The following is a 21040-nucleotide window of genomic DNA, read 5'->3' as shown; positions in this document are numbered from 1 at the left end:
TGTCATACCATAGGAGCCCTGCTCAATTCCAACCTACCTCAGTCCAATTTGTGTCAACATGTTGTTGAAACCAAACCATACCAGGAAATGCCAGTTGGCCATTCAGCTAGCTGCTACCTACCTAGGTCAGATTTCGGTCTGTATACAGTTAATAGCATCACTAGGTGCCAGTCCCACCTGGGCTGGCTTGTGGCCCAAGGCCAACTTTATGTCAAAACACATTTGCTGTTTTTTGAAACAAAGGCTATCACCTTCAACTGCTGCCATTAGAGAGAAGGAAAACAGATGACCAGGCATGCACTATAAAAACATGCATCACTTTTTTAAACTCTCTGTCTTCAAAACTGTCCAAACACACACAACACACACAATTGCTCAGCTCTGAATTCAAGGTCAACTATATTCAAACCAGTAGAGAAACACAGAAGACCTAGATAAATTTCAAGACATTAGTGCCAGTACTTTCATGATCCCATTTGACTTGCCACATAGAAGAAAGGCTACAAAACTCAACAACAGCACGTAAGACTTTGGCAAAGACTGACTAAGAAGAATAAGAATACAAAGCTACAAAGAGATCAGGACACAACAGGCTTGACATAAGTTTAGTCTAAATAATTACAAGTTTCAGCTATCTGAATTTTCAACAGGCATTACTTAATACTTTTCTATGTGATATCATGTTAATCATGCAGAGTTGGAGACTAGTAAAGGGAGCTGTGACTGCTGTAAGGATCCTGCCCGTAAGAGGGGTGACAGACAGCATGGGAAAAAAAGCTGCAGACATCTTGGAAGTTACTAATAAAAACACCAAACAAAAACCAGCAGTCAGACTTTGGCTTCATTTTTAACTTATTAATGGCTTGCATACAAAAAGAGGTAATTACAGCAGCTGATGGCAAAGTTGGGAAGCAATTTGAACATGAAGGTGTATTGAGTTGTTCTACAACAGACCCCATGGCCTCACAGACTGGAGCTGTAAGAGTGGGATGAAAGCCACCAACATGCAATGCATGATCACATCTATAAAATAAACAAGCCCCAGCTGTACACTGGAGGCTGATCAGTACCTGGAACAGAAGGGACTGGATGCACTAACCCATCTTAGCACAAAACGGCTGACTCACCTCTGAGATGCAGCAGTGAAACACACATGCAATCCTGAGATGTATCCAGAGAAACACTGCCAACAGGGATAGGAAGGACAGAGATGTACATAAGAGGAACAGCTAAAACCCCTTCTGGAATACCACACAAGAGAGGCTGCCCACGTTCAAAAAAGAGACACTAGAAATGTGGAAGTCTGAAGGAAGATTTCTAGCTCTGGCAGCATCCACAGATACTGGCATCCACAGAGGAGAGATGGGGGGGCAGGATTTACAGGGGATGCAATTGCTCCCTGGAAGACAGCAAAGAGAACCACTAGGAGGGGAAATAAACCATTTGAGCCAAAAAAAAGCTGCTGATTCCAGAAAAAAATGTTATCAACTAGCCAGGAGTAAGTTTTGGCTGGAGCCTATCAGAACAGCAAAGTTCTGGGAGAAGCATTTGATGAAAATAAACCTACATGCTGGAGGCAGCCCTTGTTACAAGGACATTCCGACATGCTGCATGACCACTTTCTGTATCTTCACTGTTGTGGCTGTCCCATCTAAACATTTGTTGAAGGGTCTATAAAACTATCACAAAAAGCAGCTGGTTTAGTTCTCGTGGCTGATGGAGGAGGGTGCTATATGGCATGTGAGTTATTGGGTGAGCTGATTTATAGGGGAAAAACAGTTACCATAAATTTCCTGCATAGCTAAAAGGCAAACAAGTATCTCCTAATTTAAAATAATAATGTTAGCCATTTTGTTTACATTAAAGTCTTCATGTAAAACTATGGCAATAAAAAGTGTGCATCAAAAAAGCTCAGCAGGTTATGAACAGTACCTCATCCTACCTCCCAATACCCCACAAGAAAAAGAGATCCAACGCCACAGAGCATGCCTCAGTTCAGCAAACTGCATCACTCAAGCTGGGCTGCTCCATGGAACGAGCACATTCTTTGATCTTGAAGCAACTCTTCAATACTGCCTTCATGGCCTACCAACGGATCTTTGCCTTTTCATTGCCTGTGTAGAGCCCCTCTCATGCAGACATTTTACTACAGCTGATAAAACTGAGGCCACAGTTCCCAGAATGAAAAACTGCAACCAGTGGGAGAATAACTCCTGGTGCCATGTTGAAGCACAGCAGCGCTATGCAAGAGAACAGGATCTGAAAGCACATTCCAGTCTGACACTGTTCACTGTACTGGTGCCTGCATAAGAGGTACTTGAGCAAGAAAGAGAGAAGCTTTTCCCATTTAGGATTCTCATCTTCTCCACTTTGAAAAAAGAAAACAAAATTAAAAAAGAAAAAAACCCTGTGTATATATTTACACATTACTATTTATATATAATATTTATGTTATATATATATATTTTTGTGTATATATATACACATATATATATAAAACTATGATCAGGGAGAACTGCAAGTTGTATCAAATTGCTTCTCTGATGTCTCCAAGATTGAGCAAGCAGATTTAGGCAGTACATTGAGGAAAAGAACTCACATTTAAATACATGCATATTTTTCCATTTAAAAAAAAAAAAAGTCCCCCAATAAAATATAAATGCCTGTGCCTGCACTTAAACACTTAAGCAGTTCCTCTCCTACATAGTACCTCACATTGAATTCAACATGATAACCTCGGAACCCATTTTTCCATTAGCTACTCTGATACCACATCTTTGAAAATACCCTCAGCGCTCCAACATTTAAGAGTCAAAAGTGGACACACAGAACTCAATCTTCAGCATCATCTCACAACGGGAACATTTAATTCCTTTTTCTCTTTTTTGTTTCTCTCTTTTAAAAATGTATTTAAATAATTCATTAAACTACTTCCTCACTGTAGGAAGTATCAGTATCTTTTATTCTTCTCATTACTTGCTTGGCCCACAGCTCAGTCCATTCCCTAAAGACCACCTTACATATGATAACATCACCATGTTGATGGAAGAACTGCAGTCAGAAGGGAAAAGAAAAAAAAAAAGATAAAAAAAAAAAAGAGAAGAGTATCTTGATAACGTGTTTTTGACCACGTGTTAACTTTCTCCCTAGATGGTAAAGCTAGTTTCATGGCAAACCTCTCTCCATGCCTTATGGAATCATACAGATATTAACAGAATGGCTTCAGGAATTCACTTCCTGCCACCATTCTACTACTGTAACCATCATCTCTTAAAAAGAGAGCCCCTAAAAACTAAACACTTCCCTAATGATAATTGGAAATAATCGACTCAAAGTCCTCTCAGAAAGTCTTCACTCACACTTAGAAAAATGAGGGGACTGTCAATAAAATTATGAAGGGTTTACAACAATCAGAAGTGGGTTTGCCCCTCCATAATGCCTAACTGAACTGTGAATCTTCTGGCCACGGCTGTTTGAGATGGCCTAAGTAAACTGAAAAGAGGGGAATTGGAATTACTGAAGGCATGGAAATGATGAGGATATGACAGAGCAAATAGTCACTGTGCTGACTGTAAATCCTTTTGTGAAACATCCCTTATAAGCCAGACTGCTGACCCAGATGGACCAACAACAGTCTCTATCCCCTTTCAGGACAGAAATTAGGCTTCTGCAGCAAACAAAGCGTTTACTTTTCCACTGCAACTTGCAACCAAATACTTTGGCTTTGAGCTTTGCTTTGTAAGGCAGAGAACAGATAAAACAAGAATGAAGTGCATGTATATTATCTTTGACCTCATAACTCTGACAAGTTATCTGTTCACATATCAAGAGAGTCCTTAAACACTAGCAGAAGACCAGTTCCATCTAACTTTGTCCACAGCCTTCCATGGAGCCACACATCTGATGGATAAAGATTCTCCAGCAGGCTTGGCTGTGGCAGCCTAAGGCATTACTGCCCCCTCTTGTCCATCCCAGCCTTCTGCTAGGGATTGCTGCTTCATAGCTGGAACACCTTCATAGCCTGCCCCTTGTTGCTCCAATTCATAACTCAATGTGCTAGTCCAAACCCCTGATGAAGGCAAGTTCTTGCCAAGACTCTCTTTTGATTACTTTTTTGAAGGCAACATACAGGATTTTCCAGCTGTGAACTGCCGGGGCTGAAGCACCTACACAAGGTGCTTTCTGCAGTGCCGGCAGCTGGTAACACCTGGAAGAGCAAGCAGTATCTGAGGTCACTGCAGCAAAACTTGGTAGATAATCCTGGTCTAGTTGGAAGAGGCTGAATTATTTTTGGTTATAAATGTTCTTAGGCTAGTGATGCTTGAGACCAGGAACAGAGAGGTCCTTTGCAAAGTAACTCAGATGTCTGTATAGCACTACAGTACTTAGCTGGCAAGCTTTCATCTCACTCACTCCCTAGCTTCAAATATGACATGCAGGAAAGGAAACCATGACCACATGAAATGATGTAAGCTGGGAAAGCCATAGCTGCCCTAAACAATTAGGGCAGAACATCTTTGAACCAACTGTGCCCTGCCCTGAGAAATCATACCTCAGTTATAGTCCAGTCCAGACAGGTTTACTCCCAAGAAATCTAATAATTTATCTGCAATTTATCATATCATCACAAAGTGTTTTGTGTTGGAAGGGACCTCAAAGCCCATCTAGTTCCAGCCCCTGCCATGGGCAGGGACACCCTCCACCAGACCAGGCTGCCCAAAGCCCCATCCAGCCTGCCCTTGAACACTGCCAGGGAGGGGTCAGCGCCTCAGAGCCTAGTTACCTCCCAGGTTTTGCCATGACTTAGCCCTGACTAAAAGCCTACATAAAAAAACCAGCTTAAGAGTAAGTGTACAAGGGGAGTTTGAGTAAGCTAGCAAGGTTTCTGCATTTCTTTGTGTTTGGGAGTGATCGGATTTTACCTGGGTTTATTAATGAAATTTAAATTGTAAATAAATCTTGATAGTTGATGCAAGCTCATCCATGCTTTACAAAAGAATTGCCTAAACTGGCTTCTGGGAAGAAGCAGGGTCTGAAAAAGTACTTAAAATTGTTTTCTTAATGGCTATTAAATGTAAATATAACTTTTTGCCACCACAATATATAACATAAGGCTGTCATGTTCAGAGCGGTTCCAGTGATTATTGTTTTTTTCCTTTTAAACAGTGGAATGTTCTTTTGCTCAATGTATGCCTGTTACAGAAAATGTTTATGGCAACAGCAGAACACAGTTCTGCCTATCACAGCACTACATAAGGAACTACCTTCACAGAAACAAGGGTCATCTAAATACTAGACAGACAGACCTGCTGCAGAGCGAGCGTGTAAAACAGGCAGGAATGATCTGCAGGGTGAGGGATAAGCTTAATTTGCTGATTTCCCTCCTCCTCCTCCTTTCACTTTTCAAGCCTTAAGAAAAACCCAGAAGAGTTGCAAACACCTCCTGCTGATTTCCTCTGGCTGACCTTCCTAACAGCACATTCCTTTAACTACGGAGCACCTTCGTTTTGTGCCCTGCCCCAAACCCAGGGGCAGAGGGTCCTGGCACTGCACTCCCGGGGAAGCCTCCGTCGCCCAACTGGGGCTGTGCAAGCTTTTCTCCCTTTGCTTTGATGTTTTCTCTGGTGCGCAACAGATTTACAGATTTCAGGGCTGTATGTCTTCAACTGGCCATCAATCAGGAAAAAAGTAAAATCAAATCCCAAAGCACAATTCTTCATAATTACCAACTAATGAGAAGCAATTGATCATTAACTTTTATGCTCTGATCATCTTCTATAGGCGGTCTTTCCCAGTACTCCAAATCCATAGTTTTCTTAGGAATTCACAGCTAAAGTTAATAGGAAGGCATTAACCTTGTGGGATTTGAGAACTGCAGCAAGTTTGGCAGAAATACCTTTCCTTTTCTGGCCTCAAATCTGTGAGGTTCCAAAACAAAAACTCGTAGGTGAAGCATTGGCCACATCAGGATTAAAACTCCAGTAACCCGTTTGTGCCCAGCACGCCAGATTCAAATCATCTTCTAGTGTTCCTCCTCACACACCCCTTCTGTGTCCACATGAAAGCCCCTTTTAGCAAGTGACTGCCACCAAGACCATGAGTCAAGCAAAAAACCCTAAAACATTCTTACACAGTCCCTCAGCTGCCTCACTGCTGTCCGCCTCACCCTTGACACTGGATGTCCTTCAAGCTTCCCAGCTGTTTGCAGGGCACCCACTGCCACCAATGCTAGCACCAGTAAAGCCTAGGGGACAGCCCCATCCTAGTGCTGGGCACAAACCTGCGCCACAGCTATTTGTAGCTGAGCAATCCTCCTCCTCCTCAGTAGTTCTTTTACTCTGCCCAGTTAGACTTCATTAATTAGATGTATTTCTGTTTATTCACTATTCATAATGAAAATATGAGTGAAATTAAAAGGATCTAGAATAGCAATCTACTGAAGAACTTAAATGAACATCAGTAACATTTTAGAAATAAAGTCTATTATAAAGCACTTGAACTAATTAGAAGTTTATTCCCTGCCCAAAACCCTTTGCATTCTGCATTAAGAAAGTAAAAGCCTTTTATAGAAAGCTTTAAAATTCTCAATAGCTGAAATAAGACCCGATTAGGCAGCAGTGAAACTAGACACATTTGCTATCATATCTCACTCAGCAGCACCAGCAAGGAAAGAACAGTCAAATATACCTGTATCCCAAGGAAAAAAAAATATTCTTTGATATGGGTAAAACCATTTTACTGTGAACAAAGGTGGTAATTTTGGATGCATCAGCTCTTTATGATCTCAAAAGAATAATAGAAATGCATACTCATACTACAGATATGCATGCTCCTTTCCAAGGAACAGTGGCTAACAGTAACAATTTTAAAAAATTAAATACATTTTCAACCAAGCTAACAGCTAAGGCAGAAAAGGCCTCTCATCTTCTTCAGGAAAACCTGTTCGCTGGACAGGTCTTTTTTCCCCTCGTTTACGTAAGGAAAGATTTTTAGTACCATCTCAATAGCATTTTTAATTAATCAGAAATATACATAAATACATTTCCAGAAGCCAGATGAAGCTTGAGCTAACTGTAATTTAACATAACAAATGTAACTCCTAAAAGGCTGGAATTATCTTTACATTGTCCTAGCTTGGTCTTGATCAATCACAGCAAGAGAGTAAATTGCTATGTCAGAGGTTAAAAGCAGAGGGAAAAACCCACGTCCAACAGAAAAGCACACGGCTGAGAAGACAGAGAATACCTGCGATCAAAGGGTGACATAGCATGGGTGTTTTATTAATCTTGCAGGAGTCCAGCCAACAAGCCTGCCAAGGGGCTGTGCACGCTCCTCCCCGGAGCCGGGCCTACTCCACCTGTGACAGGCAGAGAAAACCTCACCAGACCGCTCTGGCTCACGCCAGCGCCGGGGCTGGCACAGGCGGCAGCAGGGCCCCAGCTCACCCCTGGGCAGCGTGACTGAAGCAGGTGCCAGCTATTTTTATGTCTAAACTGCGATTTACATCTGACCTGTTATTAAGTTCAAAGGGAGGAGCAGCCGCAGCAAAACCACTGGCAAGGCAAAGGGCCTTGTTCCCGGTTCAGGGTGGAGAAGGGAGGTTGTGGCTGGGAGGGGGGATGCAGTCATGGCCCTGAAATGCCCGGCGGGCTGCAAGACTGGTCAGCAGGAGTGGTCTGCTCCAACTGCCATAAACCAGCAGCTAGCTAATGCTGTACAACTGGTGAGACACCGAAAAGCCCTGGCCCTTTTCCACCCATGTGTTGCACAACCCACCTCTGACAGCACTGTGCTGAGGGTTGCATGGGCTTGCTTGGGGCTCATCCCAGTGTTTCTGGATACTGAGACACAGGCACAGTTTGTAAATAAAGGAGTGTGGCCCTGAATTAATGCATATTCGAGTTCTACATGACAGGGCACTAAAGTAATAATCTAGTCTTAAACTGATTTCAATGTATTAAACTGATTCTCACACCACGGATCTCAAAGGACTATTCAGAACATAATCAAGTGGTCAACTATTCACAAGGAATCATGGACACAGATCATCTCCAAATTGAGAATTACTTCAAAATCCATTGCAAGTATATCATTCTTCTGCTCTGAAAATCTCAGCTTCTAAGATTAGAGAGCCTTTGAAAGATTATTCATTCCCTCATCTCACACTTAAAAGGATGCCAGAATTATTATATCCTGGCCCATAACTGAAGCCACTCAGCGCAAGCAGCTTTCATATCAAGGGGCCATCCTTTTAGTGAGGGTTTATCTTAGGGTTTGATTGAGATATTTAGTATCTTCTTTTTTTTCCCCTCCCCATAAATGCAAGAGCTGAGCAGTTTTCTAATCTCTGAGATTGCAAATGCCCAGCTTCTACAGCTGCAGCAATTAAACCAACTCCTCATGCCATTACCCACATCGAGCCTTTTCCTCGGCATCTGCTCAATTCCCACACTGCACTCTTAAATCAAACCAAAGATAAGCTATTTTCTAAGATCAGCTGACTTGTCAGTCCCTAGAAATCATTGCAGCCAAAATGATTCCGAGCAGATATGAAGCATCTTGCTAAAGATTTAAAAGGTCTCTTTTAAAGAAAAAAAAAGCCAAACCAGACGTCAATGCAAGTGGCTATTTTTAGCACCTGATCTGTTCTATATTTATTCCTTTATGTCTATCTAAAAAAAAAAAATAAAACCATGATCTCTGATGAAGCAAATACATTCTACTGAGAAGTCTGCTTTATCAATCTCAGCTACATGAGCAGTGCAACAAGTACATCACGCCACCCGTTCAACCAACCATACAAGTCTAAGGGTTGGGAGTGTACACAGTATAACATTTCCTCGGTTTCATAAAGGCACTTTAAAAAGCCCAAACAAAATAAACCAACACAGAAAGTAAACTCAATCTTTTTGTCACCCTGCTTAGATGCAACAATTCAGCCTCATGCTGAAAAACTGCCACCTTTAAGTATATTGTCTAACCCCAAAAAAACCCTCGAGACACCTTATGTTAAAACAAACCCACCATGCCCAGCACCAGGACACACCATACCTCAAGAAAACCCGAAGTCAGTAGCATGATCAGCAGCTCAGGTCATACAAACATTCAAGCAATAAAAGACTACTTAGCTCTTCCTTATTCTTTTATCCTGACAGCCCTGAAGACTCCTGCCCCATTACCTCCAGTGTGTTTATCCTTAGAACTTCGTGCCTCTAATCTAAGAGAATTAGCTAAAGATTTATTTTCAAGGACAGGATACAGCTTATCAAAGGTGTGGGTTATTTGTGAGGGAAGAGATATGTCAGACAGACAGGAAAAGCAGACTGTGTCAAGGAAACTTCTCCTAGTTGTAGTAAAGAGAAAATAGTTTGAGAAAGGATCTTACATCCACAAAAACTGGAATGGAACTTGTGTCTTGAAACTAACAGTATTTGAATTTTCTGCTCTAGAGATACCTGTTACCCACCCACAGTTATTTTAGATTTTCAAGTTACACTACATCTCTTAAAATAATTATCAAAACAGATAAAGGGGGAGTGTATGGGAAGATACTGCTGAAATACTTACCTCTGTAAGTAAACTTGAAATTTCTCTCTCCTCTGACCTTGAAGGACTCGTGTCTTCCTTACATATATTCCCCACCTACAACAAGACAGACATGCCTCATCACTCAGCCATACCCTCAAAGTCTTTTTCCAACTGGCGTTACCTACACACTGCCAGCTCTCCAATCCCAGGATAAACAACAGGCAGTTGAGGGACTCCAGAACACAACACTATACCAGAAACATCTCAGCACACACACACAGATATCAAATGAGTAAGTTTGCTCAATGGCAGGTTATTGCAGCGCAAATCACTCGAGTCTGCAACTTGTCACAAGGTAAAAGAAGACGGTCAAAAAATTACAGACTACGTTTAAAATGTATGTGCCTCAACCACCTCAGTCTCACACTGACCCTTGTATATTTGTCTTTGAAGACCTTGCACCGCATCACTATTGCGCTATGGAAGGCAGCAAGCCTCCAGGTTTATTTTACACAATTTTGAAACAAGCTGCTGTGAAGGCTTTCAACTGAGCGAACCCAACAGAACCTGCCCAGTTCTGAACTGGTTTCCTCCTGATCCAAATGTTTCCCATCCAGCTGCAGTTTCAGTGTAGTCTTCGGCAGAAAAATAACGATAAGGAAATACCTAGCTTGTATTCAAGAATCTTCTTGTGGCTACACAAAAAATTCACCCAAAAAAGGACGTCCTCTCACTGTTGCCAGCTCCTCCCCTACCACTAAAAAGTACTTTATCACTGAAGGCACCTCAAAATAAGGCAACAGAAACAAGAAAAACCTTAGAAAGACAGATATCAACTGCTGCATACCTCCCCTGAATACTAAAAACAAACTCAAAAAATACATACTCTAACCAAAACAAAGTTTGGCTTTGCTTAAGAGAAGTGCATCTATGGGAAAAGGAACAGCATGTCAAATTTATTCTTATTTCCTGGCTTAAAAGCCATCCAGCTCACATGGCCCCTTCTTTTTTTGTTGTTTTTAGACAATTTGCCTACCTTTTGTGAACCAGACAATCCCTTTTCCAAAATGGATTCAATTCCAGAATAAAAGTTAGTCCAGAAACACACACTGTGAGCAACCTGAGTGTTGCCGCCTCTGGTGATCTTCCCTTCCTCTGCATCACTTAATACTCAAATTAAGCTGCTTTGTGACTTTAGTGAGTACTCAGGTGTCAAGCTGGCTGCACGCAACCCGTGCACGTAGAGGCCAACACACAGCTAGGCAGGAGCCATTCGTCATGACAGACACAGCCCACATACCCTCCTGGGCTCTAGAGCTGTCTGATGTGCTGCAGAGAGGAGCCGGTTCCTCACCACCAGCCGCAAGCACAAGCCGCAAGGACACATCCAAACAACCAAGCTGAGGTCACTCCCAGGACAGGCATGCTGCAAGGAAGAGCAGCAGCTACAAAAATAACTTCTTCAAGAGGAATTGAAACTGCAACAAGACCTCCAGCACCTGGCCCTATTAAGGGAAGATGGGAAAAACAAGGGAAGCCCAGCAGAGTATCATCACTGAGCTCACAGCACCATAACCAGCATCAAAGGCACCAGGGAAGCTGCAGACTGGACTGATTCACCGTGGCACGCTCTGCTTTTGAAGTGAGTGCGCTATTGCTTCTGCAACTAGGACCACAAGATGACGTTGGTGTGCACAATCCGGGTTCCCTTTGGATGAAACCAAATCAGAAGATCCAGCTGCAGTGTCACTAAACCTGCTGGTGACACAAGCTGAGACCAGAGTCATCACACAACAGACACTGTAAGACAGCACAGGCTCTATGCTTCCCGGTCCCAGATGCTGCGCCTAATTCCAGCCAGGGGAACATCAGTGTTCAAAGAAGGGACACTTCCCTTTGCCCACCCTCCCCCATGGCCAATGCCAGCAACTTCCTGCATTAACACCTCTGATTCCAACCCAAGTGCGTTTTCTACACCCACTGCTAGGTACCTCTGAGACTTCAAGGTGAATTACAACTCAGTGATCTTGGGTCTGCAGATAGTCAAACCACATGAGCAGCCTGACTGGGAAGGCTGACACACCTTTAAAAGTGATTCCACACAGGCAGATTGCTGTTGCTCAAAGCATGGCAGGCAGCTACACTAGAAAGCATCTCTTCACTCCTTGCCCTGTACACCTTTCCCAGTCCTGCTGACCAAGCACACCCGCACACAGCATATTCTGCCAACACGGCCCAAAATGGCCCTGACTATGACCCTCTTCTCCTCCAGCACAGCAGCACAACCCCAAAGCACACAAGCCTAGGTCACCCTTTGATCCAGGAGGGCTGCTGTGTGGTGTAGAGCAGATTTACAACAGTTACTGATGTAACTCAAAGGCCACCAGATACTCCCAACTATGCAGTAGCAGGCCAACCCACTGTAGCACCACTAGTTTGAGGGGATACTTAAAAGGGGAGGAGAGAAGAGAGGTGGGAGACCCTGGGCTTGCACAGGGACTTACAGCAGGCCCAACAAAGGGTTTTGGTTCAACTTGATACCAGCTTGGCAGAGAGCCTGATGAGGTGGGAGGTCCTATGAAGTCCTTCATCTCCATCCCAAGTTTCCACCTCATAATCACAGACACCAGTGAGTACAGCAGTGCAGGTGCGAAGGGGAGGCTACTACCCCCAATCCATAGAGCTCCTTCCTAAGTACTTAAGTTAGGCCAAGAAGACACAGCATAACTACAGTATCCATATAGCGATGATTGACAAGACTTTTGTCATCACAGCTCTAGAAAAGGTCTCTGCCCTTCTGGTTCGTGTTAATAAAAATAACCCTGGCCTAATCCCATAATGGCACACTTATGATATGGCACACTTGTATGGTTTCTCCTTCTTTCCTTGACTACCATCATCCTACAAACTTTAGGCATCACTTGCCTTCCCTCACCAGCCTCTTCCCTTGAGATGGCAGCAGCTAATATAGATCTTGCCAAATCTGTCTTCCCTTCCTCACCTTGGAAAAGCAGACACTGCTCCTCAAGTCCACTGTCCTTCCTCTGAATGCCAAATCACTCTGGCAGATGAGGTCTCCTGGTCTCCTCAAAGGAAGGTGGCGGAAGTCACAGGCACAAACCTGGACATGAAGTCCCAAAGGGTTGGAGGCCCTGCTAGAAATCCTATCAAGACTAATCTAAGTGAACAGAAAGGTAGGATTGATTTGAATGCCATTGAAAACAGAGTGCTCGCATGCACACAGGCACCCAAACACGGGACAGGCAGGTTAAGTAGATCCAGACTAGCCTCAGGAATCTCTTTTTATTCAGCACAGACACATTCACACACTGGTAAGTTATGGCATATAGTTTTGTTCCCCATTCCACTCTGTCTGCTCCCTGCCACCCATCACAAGGGTTTTCCTCTGTGATAAGCGTCCTAGATGAGTGTCATGCTGGGTGCTCCAACTTTTTGTAGCAGATGTGGGAGGGCTGAAATTACAGCCTCAGAAAAGGTTCACCCACATCCTCAGTGTCCACAGCAGCCACCTGTGATTCAGAGGGCACTGAAAATACTCATCTCACCTTCTGTGCAGGCAGAACCAGGCAGCACGTTCCACCTCAGTAAAGCAAGATATGAGGACGTGACCCAGAAATATCTTTCCATGGACCAAAGCTCGCAGGACTGCCAAAAGGCTGCTCCCACTGTTTACCCATCTGTGGCCCTGTGCCAGGCACAAGGCTGGAATCTATACTGCTCACACTGCCTGGGGATCCACAGAGGGCAAAGGCCCATGTTATGTTGTTGATAACTCCCACGACATGGAGGTAAAAGGTCTGGAAGATAGCCTTGGGAACCTTGATCATAACTACACCTAGACCGGAATTGCTCACCCCACATCAGCTCACCACTAGCGGTAGGAACTGATGGTCATGAGACTTTACAGATAACACTCACTCTGTTGCACAAGTTCTGGGCTGTTAAAATTTCATTTGATGACAGCAGAGATCCTGTACTCTCTGATGGCAGAAGGCCTTGACCATGCCTCTTCACACACAAAAGTTCTGTGTCCACTGCTGGTCATTTCATGTCTAGAGAGCAACAGCATCCTACCAGACCAAGTTTCTCCACCAGGGCCAGAGAAAAAGCAGCTGCAAAACTTCAGAGAAAGCTCTTGTCTTCTGCCTTCTTCCCCAAACAACAGGATGTCCAGGAAGATAAGAGTCTGGTCTTTGGGTGTGCTCCTGGAGCAGGTGATGGTGAAAAAACCCACCCATCTTCCCTGATGTCACTCATCTCAGTAGTCAAGAGGGGATTCCAAGCAGCACATTGCATAGGTCACTCAAGCAAGAAGGAAGGGAAATGAAGTTTGTTCCCACAAGACACTACTCACAGGGCAATGACATGCTAGCATCACCTTTGCAAAACAAGGAAGAGGATGATTTGACACTTCCTGAAGCAGCAGTCCCAAGAGCAGAGGCTAGTGAGACAGCCTTCCTTCAGAACTCTGCAGCACACACAGGGAAGACAGCCAGCCTGGGGAGCAGGCTGACTCAAATTCAAAGAACATTAAGTAGATGAAGCACGTAAAATTGAAGCCTGATCTCCTGGCCTGCTCCTGCTGCACTGCATGTGTGGTTAACGCGGACACGGCCAGTCACGACTCCCCTGGCAGAGAGACACTCTCCCCCGTAGAGAAGAATGCAGAGAGCAGCTCCAAAATCTCAGCCAGAGCCCAGCACTGGCACTGTGGGGAAGAGATGAGTCCTGCTAAAAGCCATGACGAGTTTCACATGCCATACTGCAGTACAGTGCTGTTGCCTGGGGCTTCTGTTTGCCTTAATGTAACTTTTGCTGCAGGTACCTGATGGACAGGTGTCTTTTCAATCTTCCTTTCCCTCCAATATGTACTTTTGTTACTGTGGTTATAAATCACAACTACTAGAAAAAATAGGGACTAGCACTTTTATTTGAACAACTAATAAGGACATACCATGCAGTCCTTGGGAGTTCCATTTTGAGCAGTATCCAGAGTTTGAACATTTCATGTGGGTGTATTTTCCCCCCCTTCCTCCTCCAAACATGACATTGAAAAACCCAGAGGTTATCCAAAGCAGAGCTAGCATTTATCAGTCTCTCTACATCTACATCCAATGGGCTCAGGACAAATTGCTATAGAAGTTACAAGCCACAGAAAGAGTTTAAGGTAAGGGTAGGACTCCCATTCTGGCACACACCCTGCCAGGTGAGGCAGCCACTGCTACCTGAGGCACTACTCTAGCAGCATGGATCTAGCTGTAAAGGCCAGAAGGCCAAGCTGGGCCCAGAACAAGTTGACAAGCCAACAGCACAACAGGGTGGATGACAAAGGCTCCAGTCCTGAAGATAATTTCTGGACCTCCTCCATAAGTGTCCTCTTGCATCCCCCAGCAGTCAGAGCAATCCAGCAAGTAATACCTCCAAGTGCTTTGCTGATCAACTCACGGCTTCCTGAAAGTGTCCTCCTTCCCCCTTGCTGTGAACCCTGAGCAGCCTTCCACATGAGGACTTCTCTATAAACAGACACGCCTATAGCCAGACATGCCTATGGCCTTGGCTCTTCCTGTCCTCCACGATTCTGGATGGATACCTAGATCCTACATAAAGGGGATACCAAGGGATAGGAGGACTGTTTGCTCACATCCAGGTGGCCCACCTTGACATGAGGGAATTAAAAAGTCTCCAGAACCAAGGGATGTGAAGAGCAGTATTTTAACCGAGGAGGCAGGGGGACCAGAGATCTTCATCATTATTTCTAGAGACTGGAATATTTTTCCAGTAATTTCTTGTTCTAAAAGAAAGCTGTGCTTTCTCAGCTCCTGCACTAGATGTGCATGCTTCCAAGCAAGAGCATTTATCTGCCACTGAAATTTGAGAGACACTTTATCTTGCACACATTATCACTACCCACATGTAAATCCTCTGGTGGACCTCAGCGTTTGCTCCCCAAAGAGGGAAGAAATGACTGCAGAACAAAAGGACTAAAAATCTCTTTCATCAGGCACTTCATTTCACTTCTAGGGGGTTGAGTAGCAGACAACAGGGAACAGCCAAACTGGTGGGCAGGGACGAAATGCCATCAAAAATTCAGTGCAGGGAATGGACTGAGCACACCTGGCTGCTGCCTGCAAAAGGGGACGGAAACGGCTCCACCTCCAAATGGGAGAACAGGACCCTCAGAAACACCAAGGATAAACCCTGACTACAGCCATACACTACTATCCTAAGTACCATCCACTCCCTGTTTGTGTTTGGACAATACTCTGAAGCCTGGGGAAAGGACTAACCTCAGCACAGCTAATCACTGGTCTGATGAATCAGCTCACCAGTGTGCATTTTCCTCAGGGAAAGAAGAAAGAATTGGCAGAGGACAGCGCTGCAGAAGATTGCAATATGAGCAAACAGCTGCTGAATTTGATGCAGGAGCAGCCCACTTGGTGGAAAACATTTTGGTGCAGTGTTCTCAGCCAAAAGCATCATCCCCAGCCAAGCACATCCTACAGCACCTAAAGAACAAGCGTGTCCCTTAAGAAACCCACAGGATTTCCTATTCCAAAATGCTGGAACAGCAAAACCCAAGGCTTTTGTTACTGTACATGCAAGTAACACCAACACAGAAAACATTCTCTAGCACATAATAAAGATACCAATGAAGCCAATTTCTTGTTTTATAAAGAACTTGAAAAAGCCCCCAGACCATAAAACAGGAGAGCAAAGCCCCACACAGCACTACTATGCACTCCAGTGGACTTGGGGCAATTTGCAGAAGCAGTCTTCCTGCCTCTTCCATGTGTTGTAGCAGTTACTGCATCTCTTCCACTCAATGAGGCATCTACCTTTACCCTTCCCCTCACAGACAAGCTCAAGCACCTGAAAAACAGCCCCCAAGCCTGCAGCACCAAGCCTTGCCATGAATGCTCTCCCTGCAGTCCTCCAGGCTGCCACCAACCTTACAAAAAACACTAAGTGGGAAACCCCAAAGTCAGAGGAACGGCAAGCAAGCCATTGCCCAGAGCAGCCGTAGGAAAATGTCTTTCTACAGAAGTCGCTCTGTTCTTGTTGACAAAGATGCTGGAACGAGTTTAAAGATCACAGGCCTCTGCTACTTCCCGAATTTCCAAAAAGATTAAGGCCCATACTCTACTGGCACACCACCAAGCCTGGTTAGGAGGAAAGGGAAGGCTCAAGACTAGCAGCTTCTTCAGTAACTCAAGACACTCTTGGAGCCACTGCTGCACTAAAGCCCTTCAGCATACTGCCAAGCAGCTCTTTACATCAGAAGTGGACACTGCACTGGGAAGCAACGCATCAGGAGCAGTGATACACAGCAGCTTCCCAGGCAGTGATGTGCAGAGAGAGACAGGGAGAGGCTCCATGAGGCCCCAGAGCAAAGCTCCCCAGGGGAGCAGCACCAGCGCTGCCAAGCTGACCTTCAGCAGGCAGAAGCTGTGCTCCCACCCGCAGCTGCCCTTGTCCTGTGCAGTTACCTCTCCCAATCAGGCTGTGCTCATTTCCATATGCAAAAACATCTCCAGGACAGGCTGCTGGAGGTAAGGGCATCCAAAAGCAGCAGTTCAATTTCTTCCTCCATCTGGCTCAGCTGAGCCCCACTGCAGCTGAACAGCCTGAGCAACCAAGCTGCACAATCATGCACACACATGCTGCAGCTTAACTATCTTAATGATTCCCAGGATTGTACCACGAAGCAACGGTTCCACCTTGCTGTCTGTCAGCAACCCCAAAACCAGGAACTGCACAGAACCACCACAGGAACTCATATTTGGGCTCACTTGCTAAGTCTGGTGTCCTTCAAGAAGCTTCCTACCACACACTGGAAAGCGAACATCAGACACCAAACAGCAGGTAAGTGAAGAGCCCACAGCTCGCTCATTGTGCAAAACCAAGCTGCCATGTAAGCTTCCTATTCAAAGAGTAAGATCAAAGCCATCAGGTGGACATGTTCTGGATTATTTCACTTTTATGCAAACACATCTCTGCACAGCATCATTTCTACGGAACAATCCTTATCTAAAATTTATTATCAGTACTCCATATGAAAATCTACCGTCGATACTAAAAAAGAAAACACTACACAACTTGAATTCTTTACTCATCACACAAGATAAAGCTCCCAGGTACTCCTGCCTGTAAGAGGAAGTCTGATAAATAAGCACTGCTCTCTAACTGGCTTTTTTTTCAGTTACAAAGACTTGATTGACGTCGTCCTGCCCCTCTCCAGCCAAGTCACAGATGAGTTAAATTCAACCAACAATAAAAGGTACAAGCTAGCTTCAGCTTTGGTAACCTTTATTTCCAAGCTGCTTTAATGGGACAGAGGAATATCATGGAACAAAGCTGCATGTCTTGTTTTTCCTCAACCACACACTAGTTTGTCACTGGACTACGACGGTCTCCCCACCTGCAACATTTCCAGTGATGGGTAACAACCCACCTCCAGGACTGCTGCGCTCTCCATGCAAAGGGAAAGATTCCTGTAATGAAAAATTGCAGCCGTGGATACACATGCGCTCCAAGGGCTTTTCACACAACACGTTCTATCGCACCGAGCAGGTTTTAGACTTTGAGGAACAAAAGTGGGTTTGTATTCCTGTGCCAGCCTGCCTGATCCTCTCCTTTCTCCGAAAAGTAAATAAACCCAGCTCTTGATTCTGTCTGCACAGAGATAAGGATCTAACTTCAGCAAGAACTGCCAGTAACCCGACCTTTTCCTTTTTCCACCTGTGCCATCAGTGGCATACTAAAGTCTTACTTATTTGTTCTCTTCCCACACAGCAGGGAAGAGTTTTCAGTCTGCCTGAAAGATGATGCTTCAGGTGCTCCCCGTGGGCCTCTTATTTATTGTTCACTGTAACTTCTTTCTCCTGCTGGCAACTGGAGACTCCTTCACCAGATTTCCGTGGTGACAGGTATAACAAGAGACAAGCGGCTATCTTCTGTTGCATCTCTGGACACCTGCTTTGAAAGAGTTTTCTGTTCCTCCACACTCTTATTTGAATATGTGAATGACCTTCCCAAGCCAAGCGACAGTTTTCCCCACAACAGGCTTGGTCTGAATGTCAAACTGAAGGGTGGGGGGAAGCAGCACTTGCTCTCCTCAGACACCTTCCAGCGCTACCTTTGGGAATCGAGAAACCAACAGCCTTCAGCACTTACATCAAGCCCTACAAATTATAAGGCTAAAAGCAAACAGGGCCTTCGTGTTGTAGTACAAATAAAAAACCCTGACATTTTGCCTACCTATCAAGGCTTTAATAAGACAGAGTCTTGTGTGAGCCCTGTTGGCTTTTTCATTTTTTTCTTCCAGGTGACCAAAAGGACTACTTTCCCCACAAAAGCCATGACAGGTACCTGGAAAAGCAAAGAGGTAGCCCTTTAAAAACTGACCCACTGCAAACAAACCGAGGGCACTATGTATGTAGCTCATTCCCAAGCCCAGTGAGCCTCATGATTTGGGACCACTGCTTCCTCCAAAGCCAGCCTGAAGAGTAGAACCATACTAACAGTCTTGCGGTATTTGCTCAATGGGTACCAAACCAGTCGGTTTCTCTATCCAAAAGATAGAAAAAGTAGGTCCTGGAGAAATGGTGAATATGAAAATATGCACATCATCAGAAGTTGAGCCAGTCTTTTAACAAGGTGAAGCAGAGCAGGTAAAGGAAATTCCATAGGAGAGGGAGAAGAAGTGAGAGCAAAGATGCTGAAGATACAGGGTGGTGGCCAAGAGGCAGGGGGGGGAGTGGGGGGCAAGGGAAAAATAAACAGGGCCTTTCTGTAGTGAGGGGCTGACACAAACAGAAGATGGGGTTGTGATGCATCCACATCGCCATGTTCAGTTCTGCCTTCAGGAGTTCAACGATTATGTTCACAGACTGCAAAGTGTGTGTGGAAGAACTTCACAAACAATTTCAAACCATCAGAAAACAAGTCTTCAGAAGACTGAACAAGGACTGCTGTTTTAAGTTTACAGAAACAAAACCAAAACAGCAAATTAAACATCAGCTGCTGGAATTAAACTTTGCTGAACACAAGCCATCAGCTTCTTGATGAAACAAACAAACAAAAAAATTCAAGTCACAAGCCATGTACTTCAGCAAAGATCACCAGCCACTGGAACAACTTAGGGAACGCCAGTTCTGTCCTCATGACTAATCCTTTTTTAAGTCAAGTCTGGAAGTTCTCCTTGGAGGCAAGTTATAGATTGCACACAAATTTATGAGACATAGGGTTAATCCCAGGATAATCCCTACACCCTCTACCTCTGGCCTGTGACCTGAGAACTTAAGGGGTGGGTGTGTGATGGGGCTGGGGAATGGAAAAGTGCCAAGGAAAGAAAGCAAGAGAAAGTCCAGAAAGAGATATGGAGAGAAAAAAAGAAAACATACTGACAATGAAGTAGAATGAGCAAAGCAGCCACAAAAGAGAAAGCAGAGGAATTCAGCTAGTAATTTTATTTCTTTTAGTTGAAGACACACAGGAGGCAGGAAAGAAACTGAACAAGAGAAACCAATGCTGTACCAGAGACCAGGGATGGAGAGGGGCCATGAAGGAAAAGATAACAACTTTTTTTTCCTTGGTGTTTCCTCAGATCACTGAACATTTCAAGGGTGAGATTACCAAGCACAGAATTAACCCGTACCAGAGAACCGGGGTCCAGCTTGCCATGCGGTTCTCTGACCGGCCTTGCCTCCTGTCTCCAGCACACAATGCTGCCTGACAATAAGCCAGAAAAATGCTAAACCTAAAAACGTGCCCCAGATCACACTCATACACACCTCCTGATCCTTCCAGGGGTCAGTTCCTTACACTTTGTGGTCTCCTGCCCACCTGAAACATGGAGGCGGATGCTCTTTTAAAGCCAGTGTACTCCTTTGCATGCTGCCTTGATCAGTATAGACATTGTTTATTTACTTTGTTGTTTCAAGCTCCAGTACAAGGTACAGCAACGAAACTTTACCTGGACACCAGCTCTATGGGGGGGATCAGATGTGTGCAGGCCTTGTGATCTATGCGAAAGGAAAGCAGACACCCCGACACCAGCTACAGAGACGCAAAAGCACAGGGGGCAAGGGGCTGCCCTAGCTGGGCTCCTTCTGTTGGCTTCTTGAAGCAAGAACTGCAGGATCAAATAACAATAACCAAATTAAAAGGGTCTGCCACGTAATGTCCTAAGCTCAGGTCTTTAAAGAGTAACTGAGGTGGTAAACTATGAGAGATCAAAATGTACTGATGGATTCATTAGCCACTAAGGCTTTAAAGCAGGCTGGCTGGTCTCGCTTACCGGCTCTATCAACGAAAGCAATCAGCTTCTCCAAACACAGCAAGAAAGTTTATTTAGGGCAGCACAGCAGGCTTCTCTCATCACCTTTGGTACGTGTGGGGTGGCAACTTGCTCGGGGAGGTGGACAGGGGGATCAATCCCTCATCGGTTCTGAGTTCACTCCTATCTTTGCTTTGAAAAACACATCCAGCA

The 21040-nt window shown here is 44.7% G+C and overlaps 1 protein-coding gene across 2 annotated transcripts in view; it reads right to left on the bottom strand.

Annotated features, from left to right (window-relative positions):
* Window positions 1-21040, bottom strand: part of AGPAT3 (1-acylglycerol-3-phosphate O-acyltransferase 3) — a 92283-nt gene that overhangs the window by 49926 nt on the left and 21317 nt on the right. The window contains exons 2-3 of one of the 2 annotated variants that reach the window (XM_084270062.1): window positions 9568-9642; window positions 1128-1183 (exon numbers count right to left, since the gene is read on the bottom strand). The gene's annotated coding sequence lies outside the window, so the exon portion shown is untranslated. Of the gene's footprint in view, window positions 1-1127; window positions 1184-9567; window positions 9643-21040 lie in introns of those variants that run through there. The other variant, XM_084270063.1, reaches the window with a different exon arrangement.

The sequence above is a fragment of the Gallinula chloropus genome (genome assembly GCF_964237585.1).
Source record: "Gallinula chloropus genome assembly, chromosome: 1".
Lineage (NCBI taxonomy): Eukaryota > Metazoa > Chordata > Aves > Gruiformes > Rallidae > Gallinula > Gallinula chloropus.
The sequence above is the reverse complement of the archived record's forward strand: the minus strand, read 5'-3'. Positions and strand labels throughout refer to the sequence as shown.